The sequence below is a fragment of the Phaseolus vulgaris genome, chromosome 2 (genome assembly GCF_051622355.1).
Source record: "Phaseolus vulgaris cultivar YP4 chromosome 2, ASM5162235v1, whole genome shotgun sequence".
In the NCBI taxonomy this organism is placed as follows: Eukaryota; Viridiplantae; Streptophyta; class Magnoliopsida; order Fabales; family Fabaceae; genus Phaseolus; species Phaseolus vulgaris.
In genome coordinates this window covers 2,619,830-2,627,860 of record NC_143499.1, presented here as the reverse complement: position 1 = coordinate 2,627,860, position 8,031 = coordinate 2,619,830, and the positions used below count along the sequence as shown (strand labels likewise).

Genomic DNA, 8,031 nt, shown 5'->3' with positions numbered 1-8,031 from the left:
AGATAAAAAATAATCAATTACTATAATAACTAAATTAAATATTATTTTATAAATTAAAAAAAATATTAATATTTTAAATAAATTTTATTATTAATAAAAATTTGTAAACTAATTTGTAAATATTTTAATTAACTGGATATCAATTTAAAAATTTATTTTTTATTTTTTATTAATAATATAAATTACTGTAAATATTAATAATTTTTAGTTTATAGAATAATATTTAATTTATTTAATAGAATTTAATTTAATTATTTGTTTTAGAAACATTATATATACATATATGTATATAGACTTTAGAATTTAAATCATAAATAAAAAATATTTGAATTTACTAAATAGTAGTTATTACCAATTATGAATTTACTACTTTAATTTAATGTTAAGGCAATAAATAATGAATTTGATTGAATTTTAGGATTTGTAGGAATTGAAATAAAGTGGATGGGTAGATAAATATTAGTTGAATAAAGGTGACATTGACACGATCATCTGGAACCCTCCCATGTGGCTTGTGTTTTTGATGGTGGACGGTGGAAAGAGTGTTGAAGTGTACCACCACTGCGTCTATACCCCAATCTTACAACAATGCTCTCCCTTTTCATTTCAGTACAATAACCAATTATTACATCTCAAGACTTCTATTCTGCCTTCTGTTTATTCTATCATCATAATAACCGTCTAATAAGGATGACTAAATGAATTAAGCTTTGATTAAGAGCAGTGTTTTTCTTATAGGAACATTATGTCCCCTTATTGCTTTCAAACCTGTAATAACAAACAACTTGCTGTCTCTGATATGTGGTCTCTGATGTAAGCCATGCCCTCATACCCTTCTAAACACCTTCAACCTCCACTTTTCTCACGTCAATTTCTCTATGTTAATCTTAACTTTTTTGCTCATGCATCACATCCGAGACCAAGTACACTCCAATTCAAGAATCTGAAAATAGAACTTCCTACCCAGAACATGTTTCTAAACGAACACTACTTTAAAATAACCAGTAGCAGTAACATGTTTAAAATAAAATGTTATCAGAGTGGAAGACCGGTTCTTTTTTTATACCATTATGTATTGGTTTTGTCTAAGTAAATGCTTACACGATTTTCATTTTGGACCATACATACATCATTAGCAGCTTATGAATGAGATCATTGAAATATTGAAACGAGTTTATTGAGTCAACTGAACTGAGACAACATGTCCTTTGGGGTAGGGCAAGAGGTGAATATCCTAAATCATACTGTCTAGTCACTCCAATTTATGAATAAAGTTGAGTTCAATCAATCCTTTTTGTAATGAATGTTTATGAAGATACTGGAAGTTTTATATGGAAATGGAAGCTGCGTGAAGTGATGCATAGGGGGTCCATGTTTGTGGGGAGGGTGAGTTTGGTGCCCTATAAGGGGAGGGCCAGAAGGGTGTGATGCTGTAGGATGCTAAATGTCAGCTTCTGAGAAATCCTAGGACAGGGTCCTCATACCCCTCTTCCAGCAGATTACAACAATGCATTGCATACATCTTAACAATAACGTTACTTTCACCAACTTTATTTTTACATCAACCTTCACTTTTTCTTCTTCTTAACACTTATCTTCTATACATGTTTTCTATCACCATCAACTTTATTAAAAGATGCTAAACCTTCTGAGATGGAAGAAAGAAAAAGACAGATTTATATTTGCCCCTTCTGTTCCTATATGAATCTGTAACAGACCAAGAGAAAAAAAGAAGAGTAAACTGAATCCCTCTTTCTTACTGGACAAAGGAGTGATTAAAATAATAGAGAAATTTAGTTTCTTATTTTTTTAAAATTAATTATTTTAATTGAACTGCTTAAATTAATAAATTAACATTTAAAATATTATTGTTGACTTCAATTGAGACACTCTAATTGGCGTTATACTAATATTTGTTTATTTTAAGATAATTAAAGCCATTTTAACACGACTTTTATATATAGTTGCATGTTTTTTCTTATTTATGCGACATTAAATGAAACAAAATTATCCAAAAAGTACCGTTTAGAATGTTTTACATATAAGTCAATATTAATATTGTATCTGTCTACCGTCTACTGTTGGACTAAAATTGGTAATTTGAAAAAACTGAAAGATCAAGTATATTTATTTAATATGAGAAAAAACATTGAAATATTTAAGAAAACGAGCCCTATAACTAAATTTTATCTTCTTTTTCTTTTAATTTTGATTACATCCTTTTCTGGGTTCAGATATTTTGTAGTCTCGTATGGATCAGATTTCATTTCTCTGCTATTTAAAAAGATATTCTTGGGACAGTCTTTTTCTCCTTTTATCGGTTATGCAATTTATGAGTAATTAAATAGCATTAATTATTTTATTTTAAAATCTTAAATACTTGTAACTTAAATATTTCTTGAAATGCCGTGATTCGACACCACCTAATAATTTCTTATCAAGTAGTGATGAGAAACCAAATTTTAGCACAAGTGATTAATCTATGCACTGCACTGAGACGAGTTCATTTTCTATTTGATTTCAGTAGCAGTTTATTGTATTCTCCTCTTTTAACATAGGAAAACGTTTTAGTTTCAATATGAATAACACTTGAGATATAATGATCGAGTGACCTAACCATGCTATCTCAAATCAGTTATGTGGGAAATGGAAAGTCCTGCACAAAAAGAGAGAGCATAGATGGGCCAGAATCCATGAACATTATTTTGAATAGAAGAATGCTACATTTCAACCATGCCTTGATGCAGAGACACACTCCTCCTGGCCCAAAAATCCTTCAAATGTCTTTACGATTTGAATTCTATCAGTAATATGTATATATATAACAGGAAAAAAAATTCTGTCAGAAATTATGTAAGATGCACTAAACATGAAGATTGAAGGCTGTTATGCAACGAGATCTACTTATTATGTTCAAATCCATTTTCCACATCATGGTAAAGAATCTATTATATTAGCATTTAGTATCAATGTTACTTAGCTGGTACCTCACCTTGCAATTACAATTTATAACTTGATGGCAAATCATCATATATACGTTTAAGCATCTAATAGGTTCTCTGTATGTGGATGATTAATAAAACCAGAATTAGTGATTGTGAAGCACAAAGTATAGACTATAGAGTTATTATAATGCAGTGCAGCTTCATTAAAATGTGAACCATTATTAGTACACAATTATTATACTACATTGCAACTCCTTTAAGCATGTTATTGCTATTAATATATGGAAAGAACCTAGAGGATTCTTTTGAGAAAACTAGCTTCATATGATGTAGTCCTCATAAAGTTTGGTTTCTAGACGTCGAGTTAGGAGAACTTTGAGTGGGGTGGCTTTTAAATTTGTGAGTCCAATGCTCTCTGTCATGTCCACAACTTGGTTTGAAGGTAAAGCAACACTGAAAGAGTGTAACAATCTTGCCAAAAGGGATAAACTCAGAGTTCTGACCCTTCACATCAACATCTCTGTGGCTTGTCAAGAACCTTCCAGGCTTGAATTCGTGAGGATCACTCCAAACACGACCATCCCGGTGGATCTTCCAGGCATATTCACCATCAAATGTGTGCCAGCAGGAACGTTAAAACCGCATGAAAAGGTGCAGTCTTCCGTGGATACAGGCACATAGTTTCCTTGACAATGGGTTGAAGGTTGATATAAGAAAATAGTATATAAGAAGATGGTAAGAAGAAAGAAAAAGTTTTTATTGCGTTATGTGTATAATTGGGTACAATATTGTATAAAATAATTATGTATAATTTGATAATTATTATTTCTTTAATAGTAGAAAAATTTTCTTCACGTATTCTTCCACGTTTCTTTCCTTCCAGATTAGAGTAATCATGGTGGTGTCGCTTCCGGCTAAAATCAGGCTCTGCCAACATAATTCATGAGAGATACCACCATTACATATATATACTCCTATACTACTCGTTTGATAAGATAAGAAGATTTACTTACACGTATTGACAAAGTTATTAATCTTAATATACCATAAATCTTCTCCCTCCAATCATCCTGAACTTTAGGAATAGTTACTTTTTGAATTTTTTTTTATTGTAAGTGTTCTAGCAGTGAGTCTTTTGAGGGATACACAGGAGACATTTAACATGAACAAAATCATGCAAGAAATTAAGATACCAACTCTAACTTAAATCTTAAAAGCAATGGGTTTATAGGTTGGGTTTACAGGACTTCTCCTGTATAGGTTGCTTAACCTTTTTCATTTCAAGCACCAAAATACATTAAATATTTTACTATCAAAGGCTTAACTTATGCCGAAATTAGAAACTACTATATGATACTAAACTACCACCACATGATCCACGATCTTGATCAAGTAACACGTATTTAAGTTTTTACGTTTTAGATAGAATAGTTAGTTGTGTTTAATTAAGTAACAAATAAAGATTTATCAAGACTATGACTTATAAAGTTGGAGATCTAACATATAAAAACATTTCAGTATAAATCTCATCAGATAACACGAATACCCCAAACAAACTCATGAAGTCTCTCATAGTTTTCTTGTACCTTCTTGCTTCACCTTCTGCATAATCATCACTAGCCCCATAATTTGGCTTCCCTCTAACCATTCTCAGAACAATATCGTGAGTTAAATCCCCAAACCACTGCTTCATATCTACCAAAACCCCTTCCTTTGGACAACCTTTTCTTGACCATAACTTGTAGAGATATTTTGTTGCAGCTTCTAACTCAGTTGTTCTTCTTGTGTTCTTCAGCAGTTCAAGTCGGTGGTTAGACAGAAGCTCAATAGTGGCTAATTTCCTTATCTCACGCCAGTAAGGACCATAAGGAGCAAGCCAAACATGGCACAGTTTTGCAGCCCATTAGCTTTGAGGCGGCAACACAGGGCCTGGTGGAGAAAGCTTTGTCATGGACAGTAAAACACTCCTTGGCAATCTCCCAGCTACTCAATACCAGCACTTTGTATGAACCAAGTTTTATTGTGAAAATTGGTCCATGTTTCTCAGCCATCTTCCCAAGTGTTTTGTGTGTATGTTGATGACCCCAAAAGAGGAATTGCCTCTTATTTATGCATGGAAGTTGATTGCTTTATGGGTATTAACATACAATATAAAAAATACAGGTATTGGAATTTTGAATTCAAAAAATTTAAAATGAATTTAATCAATAAAATATAATTCTAATAGTGATGAACAAATATTTCATTATTATTAATATTGATTAAAGAAAACAAGGTATTGATTGGATAATTAATTAAATATAAATTTGAAAAATATGATACAGAGTAAGAAACATGTGATTGCAAAAAAAAACATACATAAAAGATAGTTTAAATTAAAAGAAAAGGACATAAATTTATTACATTAAAATGAATTTGTCCATTTAACTCATGGTGCATTATCATCTGCCTAGGGATGTCAGTTGAGGTAGAGTTGCTGGATGTGAATTGGATGAAATGCATGCTACTGATTTAATTCAAGCTCGCAAATGATACACGAATCTGATTTGAAGGGACCATTTAGTCAATGTTTGCATCAGCATTGATTCAACTAGTGGTTCTAATAATATAGGATCATGTTTTTTAACAGGCAAATGTAATTAATCATCACCCTTTACTTATCTTTTTTATTATTATACAGATTTAAAAGAATAAAATCTATTATCCATGAGTTCCTTTAAACGTGGAGTTATGGACAGATCTAGAGACCCAGTTGCATGCATGTACCACCTTTAGGTTAAGTATGAAAAGAATGAAAGGTAAGAATGAAAATATCTATATCTGTATCGAAAATCTTTAGTACTCTGATGTTAGCATATATACTCAACCTGCAATTACAACTTTACTGCGAATGCCAAGAGTAGATAGACGATACAATCAAGCTTCTGCTATAAACTAGGTTCTCTGGCATAATCCTGTTTGTGGATGACATATAAAAGGAAAACTTGAGGAATGTGAACCACAAGTGCAGAATTATTATAACAACAGATAGTAGCTTCGTTTAACTTCTTATTAGCCTCGAGTTGAGGCTTCTTGCCCTTATTTAGAGAAAAGTAGCATAATAAAATCTAATCCTCGTAAAACTTGTATCTAAACGTGGAATTAGAAGAACTTCAAGTGGGGTGGCTTTTAAATTTGTGAGTCCAATGTTCTCTGTCATGTTATCTATATGTCATGGATTTGTATTGAATTAGTTCCTTTTGAATTTATTATATATAAAAATATGGACACACTTACCAGGCAAGTAGTCTTGATGATCGTGTCTGCATCATAACCAGAAACCTTAAGATCATGCAGAACATTCTGCATAACACCCATGACACCCTGTTCTTCCTTTCCATCTGTACTCAGTTCTCTCTTTCTTTTGTGTTTCCCCAGCCACCCTTCAACCAAAGTGTCTATTTCACTTGTTGTTTTCTTCATAGCCTTTTTGTATCCATTGTTATCCAGCCAACCCAGAAATGGAGTTGCATCGGATAAGACAAACACCCCAAACAAACTCATAAAGTCCCTCTAGCACCATCCTCCACTAAAAAAGACATTTAAAAAAATTTAAGTGAGAGTGTGATATATTACCTAATTGGATAGATTAACTGGTGTAATATATCGTGTTAAAAAAAAAATTAGAAAAATTTAAGTCCTAGACTAGTATATTATTCTGGTTGAACCTTCAACTGGTGTAATATGTATCAAATATTTATAAAAATATAAACGTTTTTATTTATCGTGATTCTCGTTTGACCGGCCTAGAAAGTCGTTGTATGTGTTTTCTTTGCACCAGTAAGCTTTCTTACATCTTCCTCTTTCACCTTCAGCACAATCATCACTACTAGCCCCATAATATGGCTTCCCGCCCACCATTCTCAGAATAATATTATGCGTCAAATCCCCAAACCACCGCTTCATGTCCACCAAAACCCCTCCCTTGCTGCAGCCTCTAACTCAGATGTTCTTGTATCCTTGAGCAATCGAAGCCTTTGGTTAGAGAGAAGCTCAATAGTGGCAAATTTTCTCATCTCACGCCAATAGGGTCCATGAGGAGCGGAGCCAAACATTGCCGAGTTGAAGGTGTGGAGAATGCTTTATCATAGAACACTCTTTGGCCATCTCCCAGCTACTCAACACCAGAACTTTGTATGAACCAAGTTTTATTGTGAAAATTGGTCCATAGTTTCTCAGCCATCGTCCCAAGTGTCTTGTGTGTAAGTTGATGAACCCGGAAGAGGTGCAAATGACCAACAATAGGCCATGCTCCTGCTGCTTGAGGCACAGCGCAGATCTTTGCATAGTGTTTGGAGCTGCTAAACATCCATGACCATGACAATGACCGTGTTGAGTAGGCTACCCCAAATTTGTTTTATGTCCTTTTTCCTTGTGCTTAGCTTAGCAAAACAGTGCACCCCATTTGTCTTTTTGACTTAGATGAATCAGGTTCGTGAAATCAAATGTTTCAAACTTTTACTATTTGTCCATGATTAATGTAAAGTCTGCTTCACTGATTAGACTTCAACAAATAATTCCAGAAGTCTGCTTAGTTGCAGTACTGGAATTTTTCACAATAACTTGTTGCTCTTAAATTTGCCATTTATAAAATTCATGACACAATTTGTTTCAATTGATTTTTTTGTTATTCAATTGGTAATGATATACTCTAAAAGTATGCAAGCACTAAACTTCTGATAAGATCCTCCCAGCAAAATTGACCCTGCGTCTTGAAATGTTCAAATCGTCTAACTGATTCAAAGCAATTTGGTGAGAAACACTATAGTTTGTTCCGCATATTTTACAGAATATGAATAAACATTTTACTGCATACTTCTGGCTTAAGTATTCATCGATTCCATTTTATTTTTTTCCACTTTTTTTTTCTTTGAAATATTAATTATCTTGTCTTTATTCTCTCATTTGAGAAGATAGGCACTAGGCGTAGGCCTCACTGAAGAAAGTAATATTAGAATATTCAGTGTTTCCACCATTTTTTAAAAGAAGCCAAGTGGTCTCTAGAAGGTAAGATAATTTAGTAATTATACTTCCTTCTCTCCTTAAT

The 8,031-nt window shown here is 32.8% G+C and overlaps 1 pseudogene; it reads right to left on the bottom strand.

The window, feature by feature from the left end:
- Nucleotides 1-3,265: 3,265 nt before the first annotated feature.
- LOC137809858 (strychnine-10-hydroxylase-like) lies at nucleotides 3,266-7,340 on the bottom strand (annotated as a pseudogene).
- Between the last annotated feature and the right edge of the window lie 691 nt (nucleotides 7,341-8,031).